This window comes from Heterocephalus glaber, unplaced genomic scaffold, assembly GCF_053883595.1.
Source record: "Heterocephalus glaber isolate CG9 unplaced genomic scaffold, H.glaber_assembly_v1.0 deba00001444, whole genome shotgun sequence".
NCBI lineage: Eukaryota > Metazoa > Chordata > Mammalia > Rodentia > Bathyergidae > Heterocephalus > Heterocephalus glaber.
In genome coordinates, this window is record NW_028258297.1 from 24,988,914 (window position 1) to 25,010,163 (window position 21,250).

The following is a 21,250-nucleotide window of genomic DNA, read 5'->3' on the forward strand; positions in this document are numbered from 1 at the left end:
CGTGTCCTCACGCTGGCGAGGCAGACGAAAACCACCTACGGCTTTGGGCGAAGGCTGCGGTCCGGGTGGGTGGGACCCGCACTACCAGTGGGGCGAAGCGCGGCAGGACCCGGCCTGGCTAGGGGCCGCGAGCCCGGAGCGGCGGGCGCGGGAGGAGCTGGAGGCCGCGGGCCGCCTCCGCCTAGGGCGGCCCCTCCCCGCGGCGCCCGCGGAACCTGCCTCCGAGTCGCCTGGCTCGGGAAGGGAAGGGAACGCGGCCCGAGCCTCCCCGAGCGGCCTCCCCGAGCGGCGAGCGCTCTGCGGACCGAGTCGGACCGGGCCGGGGCGCGAGGGGCGGGATGGTCGCGCGGCCCCGCCCGGCGCCCCCCGCCCTGCCCTCGCCTGTCTCCTCCTTTCCCCGGGGCTCCGCTGAGTTCATTCACTGGGATTGGTTTCAAGTGACGCCATCTCTTTATTTTTAAACCAATGACCTCATCCGCGCTTGAAGTTTCCTGACCAGCGACTCTTTCTCTCCCAGCCCCCACCCCGCCCCCGCGCCCGTGGGTCCCGCGTGGGGCCTCCATCAATTTTTACCGCTTCTCCTCGGCCCGCCGCCCCCGCGCGCCCTCCCCTCGCCTCCACCTCCCGAGTTTCTCACTCACTCGGACTTCTTTCTTTTGGAAGGTCGGCTGGGGCCGGCGGTGGTGGAGGAAAAAGAGTGAGGGAAAGTCGCGAGCGGCCCCTCTCCTCCCGAGCCGCCCACCCTCGCCCACCCTCGCCCACCCTCGCCCACCCTCCGACAGGACCGGGTCATCCCGTGGAAAGACGACGGCGGGGGAGCGACGGGACTGGACGGGACGGGCGCTGGGCGAGAGCGCAGTCGCCCTCCCGGCTCCGCCAGGGGCCGCGGGGAGCCGCCGTCGGGCGACGCCGCGAAACGTCCGCGTCCCCCCGAGGAGCCGGGCTCGGCGGCCCCAGAAGTAAGTGGCGCGCGGGCGGGGTGTCGGGGCGCCCCCCCGCAGTCCGGGAGCGGCGGGCAGCCCGCCGGGGTGTAGGCCTCGCTGGGGGCTGGGGGCCGGGCGCGGGTCGCGGTCCGAGCGCCTGGGCCGAGCGGAGCCGAGGAGGGCAGCGGGCTCGGCCGGCCCGGGACTTGGCACCTTCGCGGGCGAAGCTGCTCACTTCCAGGCGCGGCTGTTACACAACACGCCTGCCAAGCGGGGCCCCGGCCTGACTGTTCCCATTATCCCGGAGTCGCCTTTGGTGCAGGCGGCGGGGCCACCTGGGTGGTGACCGTGCTGCCTTTGCAAAACTACCCCTTTCCCCCAAAATAAAGTCTTAACTTTCACCCTGGGTCGTGGTGTTGGGGTCCGGCGCGCCAGGGATTCTTTCCACTGCCCGAGAAACGTGAGAAATAAAATCCAGGGAGACAACGGAGGGTCTGTGTACCGTGTGTCATTTCATGACATAAAATATCGCAGAAGAACATGTGTCTACCCAAAACCTAAGTTTTGTAATGCTGGGTTTAACTTCCTAAAGACAACTGGTAATGAAGGTGAGAAAATATAAAGTAGATCTTGCAATGAATGGATACTGCACAATCGCGAAGACGTTTGCTAAACGCCTGCTGCAGAGACCCTTGGCGCGTTGAAGTCCCGGGTGTCTCGATTGTGGAGAAAGCACACCTCTAGCCAGCCTGTGATGAATAAGGTGGAGAGGAAGAACCTGTTGCATAATCTCATTCGCTCTGGGATTTGCTGTGCCGTCCCCTTGAACGAAGGGGAAGTGAGTTAAGATGCAGGGTTTAAAAACCTCTGAAGTTTTTATTTACCCAGCGCTCTGGCTGCCACTTTGCTTTAAGAGATTATAAGTAAATACTGAGCTCTTACAAGTGAACCAAACCTATCAAACCTGTTTAGAAAATGACCAGGTATGTTTCTTTCTTGTCTGTCTTTGCGTGTGTGTGTGTGTGTGTGTGTGTGGAATACATGAGTGTGAAATTTACCACTCATGAGAGGGCTCTGACTACCATTTGGGGAACTGAGACTGTCAGAAAAATGCCTCCTTTTTCCCCACTCTCTGGGCTGATTGATAGTACCTGTAGGCGACAACTGTTTCCTGAGTTGTTTTGCTGTTTCAACTCCATCAAGAAAAGAGATTGCTTAAAGTTTAGGCAGATTTTTAAAAGAAAAGAATGCATACCGATGGAGTTAATTACTTTTTAATTATTTACTTTTCCTTGGTGGACACAGTTTGGGAGGCAATGCTAAATTAAGGCACCGGCAGTTGTGGTTGGTGAAGGCAGCAGCCTGGAGCAGTAAATTGAAAAAGTAAGAATTTGTGGCTTTGTGTATTTTAGTCAAAATGTGACAAGGTACTGTGAAAGATTTTGTCATTGTTTTTAAAAGAAAGTTACAGAATTTACTGAGTTCAAACACATTGTGGGAAGGTTGCTATTGAAAAAAAATTTGCGGGGCTCAACTCTTGGCATCTTATGTAAAGATTTGGACAAAATAACACCTGTTCAAATTGGGTTTCAGATAAAATAATTTGTACTTATCAAAGTTCCACATGTGTGAAGAAAATTAGAAATGTGTTTATTTTGAATTATGGATTTAGTTCATGCACTGTACACCAACATTTAGGTGTTTTAAAAAAATATGTAAACTGGCAATGATATTTAAAAATTTTTTAGTTTTAACTTCTAGTATGTCAGCACCTCAAAAGTAAAATATCTAATTTGGCTTAAATTGTACTTATTTTACTTGAGTGTTTCAGTGCATAATTATGGGGGAGGGTGAGGAACACTACTGCAGAATCATCGACTTTTGCCACTCCTCAGGTTAGAAGGTTCCTGTCCTTTCCTTCAGCTTATTAAATGTAATTGAGTACCTGTAAAATAAAAATGGTCAATGTGAAATTGAGGATTCTGGTGTGTGGGGGGGTGTTGGTCAAAATGTTAATGGCAGTAACTGAGAAGGGAGCAAAAGGGAAGATCCTGTTAAGCCAATTCTCCCCCCACACGCACATTCAAGTTAGTTATTTGCATGGTTGGAAGTGAGGGGAGAGATGAGGGTTTAAGGTAGGTCTGGGTTGGAGATGTAGGCAGGCCCTGGGTTCAGCCCCCAGCTCTCCCCACCTCCAGAAAAAGTGCAGTACTATAGTTTGAAGAAGAGTTAGAGCTGGAGTTGGGAGAGACAGGACTGATGTGAGTTTATTTTGATGCTATTTTAAGTGCCTTTATTGAGGAAATTCATAGAATTTTCAGCATGTGGGATTAATATATTGGTGAAGCAGATTTATATAGCTGTTCGGTAAAGTTGTTCCTTTTCAGCAAATTATAAAATCCTACTAAATATAATTTGCTAAAGTTATCAGTGTCATTTATCCTAGAACTCCCAGGTTTCCCGGAGTATCTTACTAAAACAGAGCATTCTGTTCTATATTACCTGGACTAAAAATTTTACTGGCCTTTTAATGTTTTTAAAATGCTTTGAGTTCTCAAGCAAAAAGTACTTTAGCTTAAAGAAATAAATTAATATTAAACTCATTTGGATCTGAATCCTAAGAAAAAGAGGAACAGAAAACATTTTATGACATTTCAAGAGATTGAACAAGTTAAAAAGACTTCATAGAAAAAGCTAGTTGATGCTTGACTGGCCTTTGAAGGAATAAGTGAATCAAATTTAAAAACAGAGATCCACTGTCACAAAATAAAGTCTTAGTAATGTTGGCTTAAGCAAAAACATAAATAAACCAAATCTTGCCCAATGCTACATATTACATATTCAAAAGCTAGATGTCATTTTTGCTCCTGATTTTGTGTTGTGGATAATCTGTTGTTTTATACATTTCCTTAGCCTAGAATGATGAGGGGTTGGCAGTGTGAAGGAAGGGTCATAAAATGGGTGAACTTAAAGAACTTAGACTTGCAGAACAAGCCAGTCTCACACAGATCGATTGAGATAGTTAGAAATTTAATCAAATAAATGGAGGAAACAAGAGTGGTTCAGAAAGAAGGATTGAAAGCAGATTACTGAGAACAAGTACAAAGAAATAATAAAAGCTTGCCGGGGTATGACCAGTGAAGAAGGAAATGGAATACATCTTGATGTGACAGGAAAGAGCAGAAGTGGAAGAATACCCTTTGATATAGCAGCAACAAGAAGGGAGTAGTAGGGAAACTTCACTCTCTTCTACATTGGGGCTAAAATTTCACTATAGGTGTTATAAAAAAGTCAAGATTTTTACTACATAAATTAATCTTGGTGGAGGGGGATGGATAAACTATGATCATAAGTTACAATTTATACAATATGAGAATATGAACTTGAAATTTCTAGAGATAAATTCAAAATAGAGGGGGATCCATTTCAATTTCATGACCGATTTGGAGTTATTCAGAAGGGAGGGATAAGTTATAAAAAGTTGAGATTACTAACTTTAACTAGATGTCTGTTTACAGGTATAAATTAAACCATTTATTAAAGGTATATTATTTACATGAATACAAAAAGTTGGGAATGTAAGTCTGTGCCCTTAAGGAGAGGAAGATTACAAGAATTTTAAATGAGATTTGTGTATAGGCAAAGATAAACAATGATCAGACAGCTGGTAAGTGGCAAATTCCTGGTATAAAGGAGAAAGATTGGAAGGTTCAAGGAAGTAATCTTTAGAGATAATAGTATTTGACCCTGGCCTTAACCCATGGTGGTGTTGTATTCGCAGGAAGGGAAGTCCAGGTGGAAAGCTGGACTAATCACCAAATTTATGTTGACCTTCTCCTGGGTGCCAGACACTGGCCGTATAGTGAGACAAGATAAGATTTTTGCTCCTCTGGAACTCTAGAGTCCAGTGGGGGAGAAGATACACAGTAAATAATAAGGACAAGCACACGGTATATGAAAAATCTGATGCCAACTGGTGCCAAATAGTGGAGATAATAATGATCAAGAAATTTATAGAGGTTAGTTACAGACCCACTTACTGTGAGTAATCTATTCTGCCTGTGGTATCTTGATGAATAATGTTAATGTTGCAATTTTTAAATATTCATATGTGGTCTAAACCAATTTGAATAGAATTCTCTGCATTAATTCATCTCTAACCAGTCTTTTGTTTGAAAAAAAAGAAACCTTTGTGACTTTTTTACTTAGGTTGGGGCATGCAAGCTTTGCATTTTTAACTCAACAATTTATTCATAGTTCTTTTGCTGCCATTTGCTAAGAATCATGTTTTTTGCAGTAAGGCTTATATCATCATTTACTGTTTAGTAAGGGCTTTCATGTACTTTGAAAACAATCACAATAGTGCTATAAAGGAGGGCTAAATTCTAAGGACAGTTTGTTTTGATGGTACCTTGGATGAGAGCACACAAAACAAAAAAATGTCAAAATATAAGAAAGCTGTTGGGCTTAAGGACCAGACAGGTAAACTAGTGTAAGGGAGGACCCCTTTCTAGAACTTGGCCACGTGCTGCAGAATGGAATGGTAAATTTAGACTGTCATGTGCTCTGTATTCTTAATTATGTCTCCTTAAAGATTCATAGGGTCTCACTGCAAATACGACCTTAAAGTCATTTTTTTCTTGTTTATTTACAAATAGCAGAAACCTGAAGAAAAAGTGTTATTATTTGACTGCTGAATTTGTTTTCTTAATTTTGAAGATGTTCTTTATAGCGTTGACTAAAAACTTATCAATGACTGTTCAGTGTCTCGAGGAACATTTACAAAGTGCTTCTCAAGCATTCTTTTTTTTCTCCTTTTTTTCCCTCAAGCATTCTTTAAGAAATAATGTTTTCTCTCTTCACTTTTTGCATTTTAACTAAAAACAAAATTATAGGTGAAATTAGGTAATAGATTCCTAAAATCGTTTATATTATGAATGTATAGCACTATGGAACCAAATCACTCAAATTATTCAAGAATTACTCTGTATGCACTTAACCAATTTTCATCTGTAACATATTCAGATAAACTTGAGATAAGCCAATGGAAAACTAACAATTTTAAGATGAGGTAAATTGGTATTTCCTTGATTTCCTTCTAAATTTCTTCATTTAGAAAAGAATTGTAGACATAAATGTCAGGGGTCTGTAGTTTGTGTGATGAAAGCTAATCTTGTTTTTTTTGTTTTGTTTTGTTTTTGGTACCAGGGATCGAACTCTGGACCTTGCACTTTCGAGGCAGGCCCCGGAACCACTGAGCTAAATCCCCGGCCTATGAAAGCTAATCCTGACTCTATGCCTTACAAATACTTGGGAAGGACCGCAGAATTCAGATTTATTTTAATGTCTCTGTAGGAGGAGTATAGAGGGGGCAAACTATAATTTATAGAAAAAAAGATACGCTATAAATTGTAGTGGTCTAGCAAGATAGTTAATATTAAATATACCTGTTCTTCCTCTTCGAATTAATGGGAAAAGATGTGTAGAGAAGTATATGCTACTTCTTATTTGCATTGTATATTGATTTATTTCTTAAATACACAGCTTGTCTCCAGGATAGTACCTAGTAGAGTCGTCTTTGGATAAATATTTGCTGAATAAATTGAATTAATTCTTATAGTTGTCACATTATGTCTCTAGCTTAGAGCACTGTTTTCTGAGCTTTGAGTTGCAGCTGGCAGGTTTTGGGCTGATTTTTGTCTGAGCTGTGTGCTGACACTAGAACAGGTCTGTGACCTCACCTCCAGCTCTGACCCTGTGGCTGACCTCACCTCATCTTTTCCGAAATGGTGGGTGGTGGTTTCCTGTCCCCTCTGTCCCCTCACAGTCTAACAGCTCTTTCCCTTACCAGAGCAGCTGAGCTGTGTCCTCTTCTGGAAACTTCTCAGAATACTCAAGTGTATGTGTTGCCATGCTGACCTATTTTGTAGTGTGTTTTGTTTGTTGTTTGGTTGGAAAAGCACACTTCTCAGGAAGATTGTTGAGTTTGTTTTGTAAACTGTGTGTGGCATATGAAACATGGTATTATTTCCTCTTCCTAGCCTTTGTTAAAAATCTTGGGTTCACTTGAAACAACTGGTAAGAATGACATATTGATAAAATAAACCACCTAAAAACTAACAAAGACTTTTTTTTTGAGACAGGAAATTTGAACATCGAGTATCAGATGAAATTTAAGAACTATAACCATAACATTTTCAGGTATAATGGTATTGTGGTTATGTTAAATTATCATCTATAGGGCCGGGGATTTAGCTCAGTGGCACTCACGCCTGCCTCACAAGTGCAAGGTCATGAGTTCAATCCCTGGTACCAAAAAAAGAATTCTTTTTCATCTGTTACAGATACCTATGGAAGTATGTATAGGCAAAATGGAATGATACCTAATATGTGTTTAAAAAAATACCAGGATAGGGTTTTAAAAGTATCAAGATAGGCGTGAAAACAAGTGGGAGATGAAACAATATTGGCAAGTTTTCTAAAATTGAGGCTGGGTAATTGGCATTTGTTGTTTGTTATTATTTTCTATATAGTTATGTACATTTGGAAATAAGCACAATAATGGACTAAAGTATATATTCCCAATTAGTATAACTGTTAGGTTAGAAATTTAACATAGTAAAAGTATGCAGTTGGAGATTTAAGCTAATCAGCTAATTGAAAATCTTCACTCAGCGTTTTCTGTAAGTTCTCTTTTTCATAACTTTTTTTTGGAGACACGGTCTTGGAGTTCAGGCTGGCCTTGAACTTCCTATATAGCCCAGGCTGGCCTCTTAATTCACAGCGATCCTTCTGCTTCAGCTTCCCGAGTGTTGGGATTACAGGAATGTGCCATCATGCCTGGCACAAAATTTTAAGAATAGGAGAATTTTGGAGAAGCATCATAAGTGCTTAAAACTCAACTTTGAGATCTTGTGGTAATAATATATCTTGTAATTTATAGTACATGCTTTGACATATTTTGTCTTTTTTATCTTCAGAAGAACACATGACTTATCCATTTCACAGATGAAGAAACTAAGGCCTCAGAGAAACTAATTTATTAAAATTCCTGAGCAAGAAAGAAATGGTGCTAGAAATGGACCCAAGATCTTTCGAGTGGTTTTTCAAACATTTTGGTTTCAGGATATCTTTATACCTTTAAAATTTATTGAGGACCCCCAACTACTTTTATGTGGATGATATCTATCAATATTTAACATATTAGAAATTAAAACAAATGTTTAAAAGTCTTTTAAAAATAACATTAAAGGTTAACACACTTTTATTACAAAAATTATTCCAAGACAAATCTAATAAGTGTGGCCTTGTTTTACATTTTGTCATTGTTTTTAATGTATTTCTTAAAGGACGATAACTGGATATGCATAACTGTTTCTATATTCAATCTCTTGATACACTGTTTTGGTTGAAATATATGAAGAAAACCTGGCTATGCACAAATGCATAGTTGAAAAAGATGGAGTATTTTAATAGTCTTTTTATATAATTATGCATATCTTTGTTATGTCATAACTCAGCGACTGGTAGGTTCTTCAAAGTTTCGGCATTAAAACTGATACCACATCTATGAATTTTTTTGTACTTTGTAGCATTAACATCTATTGGTCCATCATGTATTTTGAATGGATATTTGACTTACGTGTCATTTTGTAATATCATGGACTAGTCCTTTGAAAAATAATGGTTTACTGAGTTACACAGATCTTTTGGGTATTGGTATATTTGATTATACAATATTGTACAAATAACCTTCATTAATAACTGTTAGTCTCATCCAAAGTCTTTTAAGAATTGGAAAATGGTTAAGATGTTGGTAGTGAGTTTCAGTTTTCCAAAATTTTAATTTTATCTTGAATGCTTAAACTTTATCATTGGCAACAAATATTTTCAGTTTTCCTTGAAAAGAGAGGCTTGCCTCATTTAAAGGAAATGTCTGCTAGATGCCTAAGTCTGAGTAAGTTCTGTGGCAGTTATTCTTTTAAGGCAAACTGGTATTTTCTGAAAAAAGCTCATAATTCACCTGGCGTGGAGGTGGACACCTGTAATTGCAGCTACTCAGGAGACTGGGGTGGAAGGATTGCAAGTTCCAGGCCAGCCTAGGCAACTTAGACTATGTCTCAAAACTTAAAAATAGGGCTGGGGTATAATGCAGTGGTAGAGTCATGCAGGGTTCAATTCCACAGTACCAAACCAAACAAGACAAAACTCCCCCAAAACAAACAAAAGCAAAAACCTCATAAACAATTGAATATGTACTTTCCTTCAGGAGAGGCATTGTATGTAAGTATTCCATCAGAAGTCCTCTATGTGACTTTCCATTCCATCATACTACTAAAAAGAGCAACATGAGTTGAGATTTCATAAAATTAATACCATTTTCTTTACCCAGTGACTTTTTTTTTTTGCTTAAATTCATTTATTGGTACATTTTAGGTATACAATACGTTTACATTTTTTATTTTTATTTATTTATTTTTTTTTTGTGGTACCAGGGATCGAACTCGGGTCCTTGTACTTGTGAGGTAGGCAGTGGAACCACTGAGCTAAATGCTCGGCCCACGTTTACATTTATCATTGGGTTCTTGTACCTGTACATGATGTATCTTGGTTCTTATTTTTTCCCTATTCCTTGTCCACCACCTCCACCCTTCCCTATTTACAAAGATGTTGTTTCCATTTTTTCCTTTTCTCATAATTTTTCCTTTCCCTTTCCTTTCCCCTTTCCCCCCCCTTTGGACCTTTTCTTCCATTTCAAATTATCAGTTATTCGTTTTAATCATTTTAATCCTTATTTACACTTTCAGTTTCTCACACCAGAGAAACTATTCAGTATTTACATGTGTGTCCTATTTATTTCACTTAAGAGTATGGCCTCAATATACATCCATTTAGCTATAAATGTCTCTAGTTTCTCATTCTTTATAGCTGAGTAGTACTCCATTTTATAAAAAACCTACATCTTCTTTATCCAGTTTCCAGTTGATGGGCACTTGGGCTGTTTCCAAGCTTTAGCTATTACAAACTGTGCCGCAATAAACATGAGTGCACATATATCACTGTGGTATGATTCTTTTAATTCTTTTGGGAAGATACCCAGCAGGGGAATAGCTGGGTCAAATGGGACCTCTAGCCCTAGTTCTTTGAGGTATCTCCATACTGATTTCCACAGTGGTTGCACCAGTCTGCACTCCCACCAACAATGCAGAAGGGTTCCTTTCTCTCCACAGCCCCGCCAGCATTTGTTATTGGTTGATTTGATAGCAGCCATTCTTTCTGGAGTGAGGTGGAATCTCAGGGTTGTTTTCATCTACATCTCTCGAATGACCAGTGATGTTGAACATTTTTTCATATGTTTATTTGCTATTTCTACTTCCTTGTCTGAGAAATGTCTGTTCATTTCAGATGCCCATTGATTGGGTCTTTAAATTTGGGAGGTCTGATTTTTTAAAAGTTCTTTATAGATTCTACATAGCAGCCCTTTGAGGTACTGCTGTTAAATTTTTTTTCCTACATTGTAGGTTGTCTCTTAGCTCTGTTGGTGGTTTCTCTTGCAGTGCAGAAGCTTTTTTCTTTTTTTTTTTTTTTTGGTACCGGGGATCGAACTCAGGACTTTGTGCTTGTGAGGCAGGCAGCAGAACCACTGAGCTAAATCCCCGGCCCTGCAGAAGCGTTTTATATAAGATGAGATCCCAGTTGTTGATTCTTTGTGCTAGTTCCCGTGCTACTGAGGTTTTGTTTCTGAAGTCTTCCTGTGCCAGTGTCTTCAAGAGTTCTACCTAACTTATCTTCCAGCAAGCTTGGTGTTTCTGTTTTAATATTTACATATTTAATCCACTTCGATCTTAGTTTAGAGCATGGTGATAGATAGGGGTCTAGTTTTAATCTTTGGCAGGTATAAATCCAGTTTTGCCAGCACCATTTATTAAAGAGGCTATCTTTCCTCCAGTGAGGGTGGTTGGCTCCCTTGTCAAAGATGAGGTGGCTGAGTGTGTCTACCAGGAACAATTTTAAGTGGTACTTTTTATAATGGGAGTGAAGAATATATAAATAAGCACATGCACTAGCTGTCAAGGTGATGCATGATTACATACTTTATATAATCTGGAATCACTGTTGTTCATGAGATAAGTGAAAAAGGTTCATTCATGAAATAAGTGTGAAAAAGGTAGATAATTCCTTTAAATTACCAAAAATAGTCTTAACATTGGAGCTTCTCTGAAGGGGTCTTTCACATCTCCCAGTCTCTGGATCACACTAAAGAAATTGCTGGTGCAAAATAGTGTATCTATTTAGAACAATCTGACATGTACATGCGTATCGATAAAGTGATGTTTCATCTTAGCTGACTCAGTGTCAGGGAGAGAGGAACATGCTAGTGTGTAGGATGATCCAGGTAACCCAGAGACTGTATGGGTGGAAGGTCGTATGACATCAGAGAGGTGGATGAAGGGTAGGGAGAAGGGAGCAGTCAGTAAAAACACATCTTACCAAAAATGAGCATTCACTCCCTACTTTTAAACTAAAACGGCTCTGTGCCCATATATGTACATATTTATGTTCCTCTTTTTAACTGTATTCAAAAAAATCAGTCATTTTATTTCCCCTTTGAATAGCAAGAGGGAAGAGATGGTAGCACATATTTGAGAGAACAGAGTGCTCCTGGCAGTTGTTTGTTCCATCTAACTAGGGAGTTGTAGATTCTTTTTCCCTTGGCCTGAGAAAGCTGAGGGATAACAAATAAGGTTAGAACAAATGGTAAGAGAAGAGTGAATGAAAGCTATCGGCAGGACTGGGCTGTGGGCAGAGAGTAGAGGTAAGAATCAGCAGATGGAGAAAGCGATGGAATGAACTGGCTCCAACGTGTCCTGAACCCTGGACAAATGGGGCTGGGAGTACGGGGGTATCTGCAATAGGACTCATGGACATGAATATATATTTGAAAGATTTCTGTCAAAATATGATTAAAATAACTGCAGTGACTAATCTGACTTATTGTCTTAACAATACTCAAATTCTGTGTATTCTGTTATAGAAGGGAAAATAGCAATGCCATGGTAAGTCTCAGCTTTGGTTATTAGGATCAGTGGTGAAAATGTTAACTGGGTAGATTGGAAGCTGAAAATTCAGGAATGACATTTTAGTACTTTATTTGTGCTTTTTTAACTAACAAAAAGTTATGATTCAAGGAGACAGAAGACTTTAGTTCAGATACCATTTATATGGCACTTATTTCCAGAAAGGATTTGAGATGGGAGAAGCAAAGATCAAAGTCAGTGTTCAGGGCCAAACATGATTCTAGGTCACATTTTTTCCTCATGTTTTCTCCGCTGGTGACATTCATCTCAGTGGAGTCACATAGTTAAGGCACTATAGCTATAAAGTAATCAAATTGGTCTCTTAACTACACAGACGCAACTTTTAAGTTGCCTGTAGTATAACAGCATGTGTGTGTAATGGAAGTGAGGTTGGGCAGGAAAATCACAGCATGCCACAGAACATTTTTGTTCTTAATTCAAGACTGCTTTCAGCTGTACTTAACAGCCACTAGCAGCTTAAAGTGTAAGCTATTTATTATTTACTTAGGCAGTTCAGAGTTCAATGATAAGTGGTCTCAGGGCTGGGTCAGCTGCTCAGCAGTGTCATCAAGGCCTGGGTTCCCTCCAGTCCTCGACTCTGCTGCCTTTTTGTGCGTGCTTATTTTCAGGATTTTTGCCACCAGGTCACAAAATGGCTGCCTCAGTCTTAGGCAGCACATCCCTTGTCAAAGCAGAAAGGAGACAGTGTGAGCAGGCCTTCCCCTCGCGCCTCCCTAATTGAAAACAAATCTTTCACAAAACTTCCATCCGATTCTCTCTGAAGTGTAATATGCTTGAATTATGTCACAAGCCTGCCTTCATTCCCAGGAGAAATGAAATGTATAGCCAAGGGGATGGGATTACTGTATTCTTCAAATTTCCGCTGAAAATGTAAAACTAATTACACTTTTAGTAGAGATATATATGTGTGTGTGTGTGGTAATTTCTAGAATCAGTATATTCTGAGGAAATGCTTTCCCATCAAACATAGGACACATTTGGGTACTATTGTAAAAACCTGGTTAAACATCCCTTTTGCTTGTTGAGCATTTGTTATTTGGTAAGAATAGTCCTGTTGCATATTAGCTGTGGATAAAATTAAAGGACAACTCAAGGAAGGTGATCCCCTGTGTGCCTTGTAGCAAATAAACTACTGGAATGAGGCAGGACATTTGGCATTTCAAATACTTTGAGGTGAGATTGTTGCTTTTTCAGAATGATGATCTGGTTCCTCATATGGGACCCTATCAAGGTTGTATGATTTGTATATACAGTGAGTTAAAAATTGCATTCCCAGCTCTTAACAAGTTATGAAACACTACAGTTTTTATAAAAGTCTATTAAAACATGTTTGCCTCAAACTATTGATCGTACACCCAACAAAATTTTTATATAAGGATCTCACTGCATTTTTTTTGTGGCTTATCAATTTTGATAGATTTTGGAGATAAATGTGATTAACTGATATATTTAAAGGGCCAGAAGGCATTTACAATTTGGGGTGTATTTTTAAGAATAAAAAGGATATGTGTACTTATACTTAACAGCTGCTTTAAACAGCTTAGGGGCAGAGTCTAATATTACCACACAATATTTAAATACCAGTTAGAAACCTTTTCTTTCTACTGAAACCTTTTATGTATGTAATTAAAACAATTGTTTTCATTTTTAATTCTGTGAATGGCTAAGAACTTTGTTAATGTAAATACTCAGGAAGTTTGATTTTATAGCTTCTCAGTTTTATAACCAACAATAAAAAAATCACGTAGGATGGAAAACCCCTTCTCTTGTCTATAGTCCCAACTGAAAGACTAGTGATTTTTGTGGTTGAATGAATGGTCTGATTTTAGATGCTGCCAGTGGTTGTTTGATTATAGAAGGGATGTTAAAGTGAACGGTATAATTGGGGGAGATTTCCAAATATTAAGTTGAGTGTTGGGCAATATGGCATCTGTCTGTTTGCCAGGAAAAGTTTTATATAAGTTTTTAATAAAAAGTTATTGTGAAATCAGTGATTTTGATTGTAGAAGTGACCTTAATTCATCCATTAAAATAATCACATTGACTTCTGAGTCTCATGAGCATTTTTCTGGACAAAAAAATCTATTCTTTTGCCAATGATGTCCTTGTCATTCATAAATAATGACATACATAGTGATTTCTGTACCAGAAAGGATGCAGAGATGCATACGGTCTTAGCTATTAAGCAGTTTATACTTGGTGGCACATCCTCTTGTAATCCCAGCCCTCAGGGGCTGAGGTAAGAGCATCACTGTGAGTTTGAGGCCAGCCTCAACTACATAGAAAGACCTTATCTCAAAAAGCAAAAGAGTTTATACTTGCTGCTGCCACCATTTCTTTATTAAAGATTATCTGCTGTTCATAGTTTAAGCAAAACACTATAAGAGACTCTTTTATTGCCTAGTGTTCTTCAACAGGGATTCACTGCCCCAGTCTACACTTTCCTGGCTCCCTGATAAAGTCATACTTAGCTGTAGAAGACAGTCTACCTGAAGCCTCTCCTGACAACTCCCTTCTCTGTGATTGCAGACCTTCCCACCTCCTGAAGTTTATAATCTTAATTGTTTCTAAATGTACAATTCAGTACTGTTAAGTATAGTCACATGGTTGTGAAACATTCTAGAATTATTTTCTCTTTGCAAATCTGAAATTCTATAGCCATTAAATGACTTCTCTTTTATTCTATCCCCAGACCCTGATAACCACCAATCTATATTCTGTTTCCATGAATTTAGCTATTTTAGATTCTTCATAGAAGGGGTTAAATGTATTTGTCTTTTTTGTGCTTGGCTTATTTCACTTTGTATCATGTGTTAAAGAGTCATCCATCTTGGAGCATGTGATAGGATTTTCTTCCTTTTAAAAACTAATGTTTTGTATGTATATGCCATATTCAAAAATTTTATTCACAGTGAATGGATATTTGAGTTGTTCCTAACTCTTGGTTATTGTGAATGGTGCTGGTGTGACCACAGGTATACAATATTTCTTTGAGATCTTGCCTTCACATTGTTTTATATTTACTAGAAGTGGAATTTGCTCGATCTACTTTCAATTTTCTGAGAAGCCTCCATATTGTTTTCCATATCAGTTGCTCTGTTTTACATTCCCACCAAAATGCACAAATGTTCCAATTTTTCTGCTTCTTTGCCAATGTTTTCTATTTCATAGTAGCCATCCTAATATGTGTGCTGTGATAACTCATTATGATTTTATTTGCATCTCTTATTAGTGACCCTCAGCATCTTTTTATATAATTGTTGGTCATTTATATATCATCTTTGGAGAAATGTCTTTTTAAATCCTTTGCCCATTTTTATATTGGGTTGTTTGATTTTTTTTTGTTGAGTTGTAGGGTGCCTTTTTCTTTTTAAAATGTGAATCAGCAGCTTAAAACTATTCACAGTTCAGATGTGATATGGTGTCAGGATACAGAAATGGAGCCTAGTATAAAGCAGCTGCAGAGCTGCCTCCCCATCACTAGCTGTTACTCTTACAGCGTGCTTAGTTCAGGGCTTTATACTCCGTAGAGGATTTGGAAGACTAAGACTCATCTCCTGCCTGTTTCCGGCCCCTCCACCACCTCCTCATTGTCTGTAAACCAGGTAGATGGACTAGAGGATGTCTGAGCCTTCTTCCATCTCTAAAGCTCTTGTTAAAGTATTGCCTTTGACCACCTGACCTCCAGCACCTAAAATTTCCTTGGAACGTCAGTAATATCTGACTTACAGATAGAAATTTTGGTTGCTGCCGGGTGGCTGGTAGTAGGTAGTCCTCCACCAAAGCTCTAGTTGGGTAATTTTCTACTCAATCTGTCTCATTTTTTTCTATTATAAATTTCTATTATAATATATCACCTAAAAATTCAGGGCCTAAAGCTTAATTCTTTATTTTTATTTTGATGCTTTGAGACAAGGTATCTCTATGTAGTTCAGACTGGCCTTGAACTCACTAGGCAGCCCAGGCTAGTCTTGAACTTGCAGCGATCTTCCTGCCTCAGCCTCCTGAGTGCTGGGATTGCGGGTGTGCACAACCACACCTGGCCTAAAGGCTAGTTCTTTAACTGCTGCTGCATATAGTTCTTGTAATCAGTCTGTTGTGGAGTGGTAGAGCTTGTACTTTATCCTGGAAATAAATACACAGCAGTGCTTGCTTGCTTGTTTTTTGAAATCTTTTCAAATCTATTCTATTTCCTGAGGAAATAGAAGCTAAAAAGCTCATCACAAAGTGTATTTGTTTTTGCTTTAAATAGATAAAACAGTACAACCAGTCCAAATTAAGATAACTTTAAAATTTCCATTAAGAATAGCTATATTTGTAAGTATTAAATGCCAAGTTTAAAGAAATGTATGAACAGCTGATTGATGTATTGCTTGTCCAGGGCTCTTGCATAGACAGTGGTGTTATAGAAGTAACTAATAGGAGGAAGTCCTGTAATTTGATGGTTGAGGTTGAAGGGTGCTATGATATGCTTACAAGTACTTTTAGGTTTCAAGTATTAGGTATTTTTTTGCATATTATTATATATATTTTTTCCTGGTACTGGGGATTGAACTCAGGACCTTGCACTTGTGAGGCAGGTACAGCGCCACTGAGCTAAATCCTTGGCCCTTATTATATATATTTTGCATATTGTAGATATAGATACTTAAATTGTCCTTACGGAGCTCATTTTGTTTTATGTATTGCCATCTGGTGTGATGATTTAAAATGCTTTTGTGTTGACAGTACTCTAGAAGGAATAAAGAATGCAAAGTCCAGCAAACTGAGTAGGAATGGATGGGGAATCTGTATGATAATGCAGAATGAGTGCCTTATTGGTAGCAATTACAACAGGAGAGATTTCTAGCCCAGCATTGTCCTTGTGCTTGAGCATCTGTACCATCTGCATTGCTTTCTGATGTGCTGCCAGGCCTTGATGGGACACCATCAGCTCCTCCTCTGTCAGAATACCAAATGCAGCTGGGTGTGGCGAAGGAGGGGCTTCATGAAGGGGACGGAAGCCACTTTAAAGAACTACGTGGTGGAAAGCTGCAAGATGATCAGAGTCACCCGAGATCCTTCTTAACTCGGGTCAGACTGTGCACCCGAGGATTGAAAATTCATTTGGCGGCACTGTGACAATTTTACTGTGAAGGTTTAGGCCCTTTGAGCCTTCCCATCACCTCCCTTCTGATCATGGGCTGGTCGTTTAATTGTGAAAAACACAGCCAGAAGAACATAGGCAAAGTAAAAAGTTAAAACTAACCTGTGAGTGGTAGTCAGTAACCAGAATTCATTAATGTAATCATTATTAAAACTCTAAAATTTCCCTGCCAATTGTGAGCATTTCATAAATTTTATAGTATGACAAAATTTATAATACAGATTTTTTAGCATTCACCCATTCATTTGTTGCATGTGAAATATAACATTTCCCTACTGTGATTTTATTTCTGGTTTTTTTAAGGTATCTGCTGTACTATAACATTAATATCACTGATAATGAAAGCTCTTTTTCCTTTCAGATGCTTCAGAATCCAAGTACTAAACATGAGAGTTGTACCTATGTCTCTACCTTCTTATCTGTTATTAGAGTAACATGAGTTGACCATGATTTATAAAATATTGAATAAGATTTTCTAAGTAAACAAGATGGTTATGTAAAAATGTTTTGACAGTATTCACAAATCAATATTATTCATCACATCAACAGTAAAAAAGTAGAAAAATCAGATGACTATATTAGTGGATGCCGACAAAGCACATGTTAAAATCTAATGCACAGGCATTTTATCATGATAAAATTTTTAGCAAACAAAAATGGAAAGGGATTTCCTAAATATTACAAAAGGTGTGTATAAAAACCTTATAGCAGAAATGTACATAGCATATGGAATTGCTGTATAATGTTGTAGTTTTATTTTTAATTTTTTGAGGAATTATCATGTTGTTTTCCATGGCGGTTGCACCATTTTACAACTCTTCTAATCCCAACAGTGCACAAGTATTCTAATTTCCCTGCAGACACTTGTTGTTTTTTGTTTTGTTGGCAGCCATCCTAATGGGTATGAGGTGTCAGTTGATTTTTTTTTTTTGGTATCAGGTATTGAACTCGGGGCCTTGAGCTTGCCAGGCAGGCACTGTGCCACTGAGCTACATTTCCAGCAGTTAGTTGATTTTTGACATAGGAAAGCAACACAGTTGAGCTAGTTTTTCCTCTCCTAGTGGAGAAACTGTCGGAACTATTAGACATCCCTATGTCAAAACAAAACAAAAAACAGAGTAAAACAATCCAAAACTTCATTGTATACCTTATATATCCATATACAAGTTAATTCAAAATGGATCATTGACCTAAATGTAAAACAAAACTGCAGAACTTGTAGAAGAAATCATAAGTGAAACTTTTTTTTTTTTTGTACCAGGGATTGAACTCAGGACCTTGCCACATGCAAGGTAGGTAAGGTGCCACTGAGCTAAATCCTTGGCCCAGCTGAAACTTTTGGGGACTTGAATTAGGCAAAGAGTTCTTATGCCACTGAGAACATGATCCATAAAAGAAAAACACTGAGAAATTGGATATTATCAAAATTTAAAACTTGCTCTGCCAAAGATGCTGTTATAATAAATAAGTTTGGGAGAAAATGCTATAAGTCAGACATAGGACAAAGGACTTGTATCTAGAATATGTTAAGGACTCATATCTAGAGTATAAATAAAACTTAACAATAGGACAATAAGCAACCAATGAAAATAAGAGCTAAGATTTGAAAATACTTTACAGAAGAAGATATATAGGAGGCAAAAAACACTTGAAATAATGCTCATAGGTTACTAGGGAAATGCAAAATAAAAAGCCACAATGATAACTCTAGAATGGCAGAAGAAGCAAAAACAAAATACTCAACAGTGCCAGATTTTGATGAGGATCAAAGCAAATAGAATTTTTATACATCGGTGGTGGAAATGCAAAATGATACAGCCACTTTGGGAAATAGTTTTCCAGTTTCTTATAATGCTAAATATACATTTAACTGAGTATATACTTAAATGAAAATTTACAGTCACACAAAAACCTGTACTCAAATGTTTATGTACCTTTAAGCATAATCCCCCAAAACTGGGAACAACCTGAATGTCCTTTAACAGGTGAATGAATGTACAAACTCTAGTACATCTCTCTTATGTAATACTACCCGGCAGTATAAGGGAGCATTGTTGATCAATGCAGTAAGGTGGAATCTTAAAGGCTTTAGGTCAAGTGAAAGAAGCTACTCAAAAGGCTGTACACTGTATGAGTCCGTTTAAGTTATATTCCAGAAAGGTATAACTTGAGGAATGGAGAACAGATCAGTTAGTGATTAGGGTGGAGAGAAGGTGTTGATTATGAAGAAGTGTCATGAGGGAATTGTTTTTGAATGATGGAATTGTTCATATTTTGATTGTGGTTACATTACTCTGTACATTTGATCAAAACTCAGAATTATACAAGAAAAAGTGTGAATTTTACTTTATATAAACAACTAAAAAGTAAATTTAGTAACATTTCTACATTAATAATATATTTAGCCAATTTATCATGTACTGCCTTTTTTATTTTTGAGACAAGTTAATATACAAAGCATGAATTTCTGTGTAATAGTCATCAGAAAATGACATTTTTAGAAAATGACATAATATCAATATCAAATGTCTAGAAGTGAATATAATGAAACATATCTAAAACTTTTACACAAATTGATTTTAAAATTTAGATGGCAATACAAACAGCAAAGATAGCCAAGGTAATATTAAAGAACTGAGTTTCAGGATCCACACTGTTGGATATGCAGTGTGGAATAACTAGATCAATGGAATAATATAAAGTCCTTAAACAGACCCTCATATTTATACTTAAACACTCTATCATTAAAACGTTATAATGCAGCAATGTTAAATAAAGGTCTTTCAGTAAATGAGCCTGGATCAGTCTTACCTACTCATATGGGAAAGAAGAAAAAATAACAATAACAAAACCTCTAATTTTGACCCCTTACTTCACATCAAACCGAAAAATAAATTCTCAGTTAATTGTAGATCTAAATGTAAAAGGTTAAAAAAAAAAAAGCTACTCAATCACATTGGTCATCAAAAAATGCTGACTTAAATTGCAGTGAATTATCACTATACAGCAGAATAAATAAAATAAGCCAAAACTTGAAAATACTGTCTGCAAGGCTGTAGAACAACTGGAACTCTTGCACACAGACAGTGGACAGCTGCTTTGGAGACTCCTTGGTGGTGTCTGTGAAGACTGAGCTAACCGTGCCTCCGACCCAGCAGATGGGGTCCAAAGTGTGCAAAGACACACGAGAGTGTTCGGAGCAGCACGGTTCTTTCCTACTGAACTTAAAATATTCCTGGGTTTCTTGAGTTTTTTATTGCTTTTGTTGTTAAGGATAAAACCATTCTTCCAGTGTCTCTTTTTTCCACCCACTTCACAAAAGGGTGTATTTTTGGAAATTATTCTGTATCAGCACATTGACATCTTTGTTTTTAGACAGCTATATGGCAAACTACATCAATAATATATTTAGACAATTTACCATTTACTGCCTTTTTTTTTGAGAGAGAGGGTCTTGCTATGTAGTTCAAGCTGGCCTTGAACTCACTGTGTAGCCCAGACAGGCCTGTAACTTATGGCAATCCTCCTGGCTCAGCCTCCCGAGTGCTAGGATTATAGGCATGTGCCACTATGCCTGGCTGAAATGAGCAATATTGCACATACAGTGTCCTTAGATGAATATATAAAAAAAATTAGTAATAGAATTTCTGGATCTTTGAGTATGTATTTTATTTTTTATCTTGTTTTTCAAGATAATTTTAAATTACAGGAGAGATAAACTTATTATCTTCCTGCCTTAGCCACCCAGAGTGCAGGAATTACCATGCCTGGCTTCCCAGAACATTTTCTTCACCTGTAAAACTACACATTACATAGTTACGTTCTATTCCTTGCTCCCTCAGCCCCTGACAACTAATATTTTACTTCCTATCTGTATATATTTATCTGTTCTGGGCATTTTATTTACTATGTGGCCTAATGGGTCTGTTTTCTTTCCTTTAATATATTGTTTCCAAGATTCATCCATAGTGTAGCAGGTAACAGTATTCATTCCTTTCTATGGCTGAATAATACTTCACTGTATGGATAAAACTACATTTTGTTTAAGCATTCATTAGTTGGTGGACCTTTCAGCCATTTAT

At 38.5% G+C, this 21,250-nt stretch overlaps 1 protein-coding gene across 3 annotated transcripts in view; it reads left to right on the forward strand.

The window, feature by feature from the left end:
• Positions 1-300: 300 nt before the first annotated feature.
• Positions 301-21,250, forward strand: part of Dusp16 (dual specificity phosphatase 16) — a 73,028-nt gene continuing 52,078 nt past the window's right edge. The window contains exon 1 of one of the 3 annotated variants that reach the window (XM_004845864.4): positions 301-959. The gene's annotated coding sequence lies outside the window, so the exon portion shown is untranslated. Of the gene's footprint in view, positions 960-996; positions 2,307-21,250 lie in introns of those variants that run through there. The other 2 variants (XM_004845865.4, XM_004845867.4) reach the window with 2 other exon arrangements.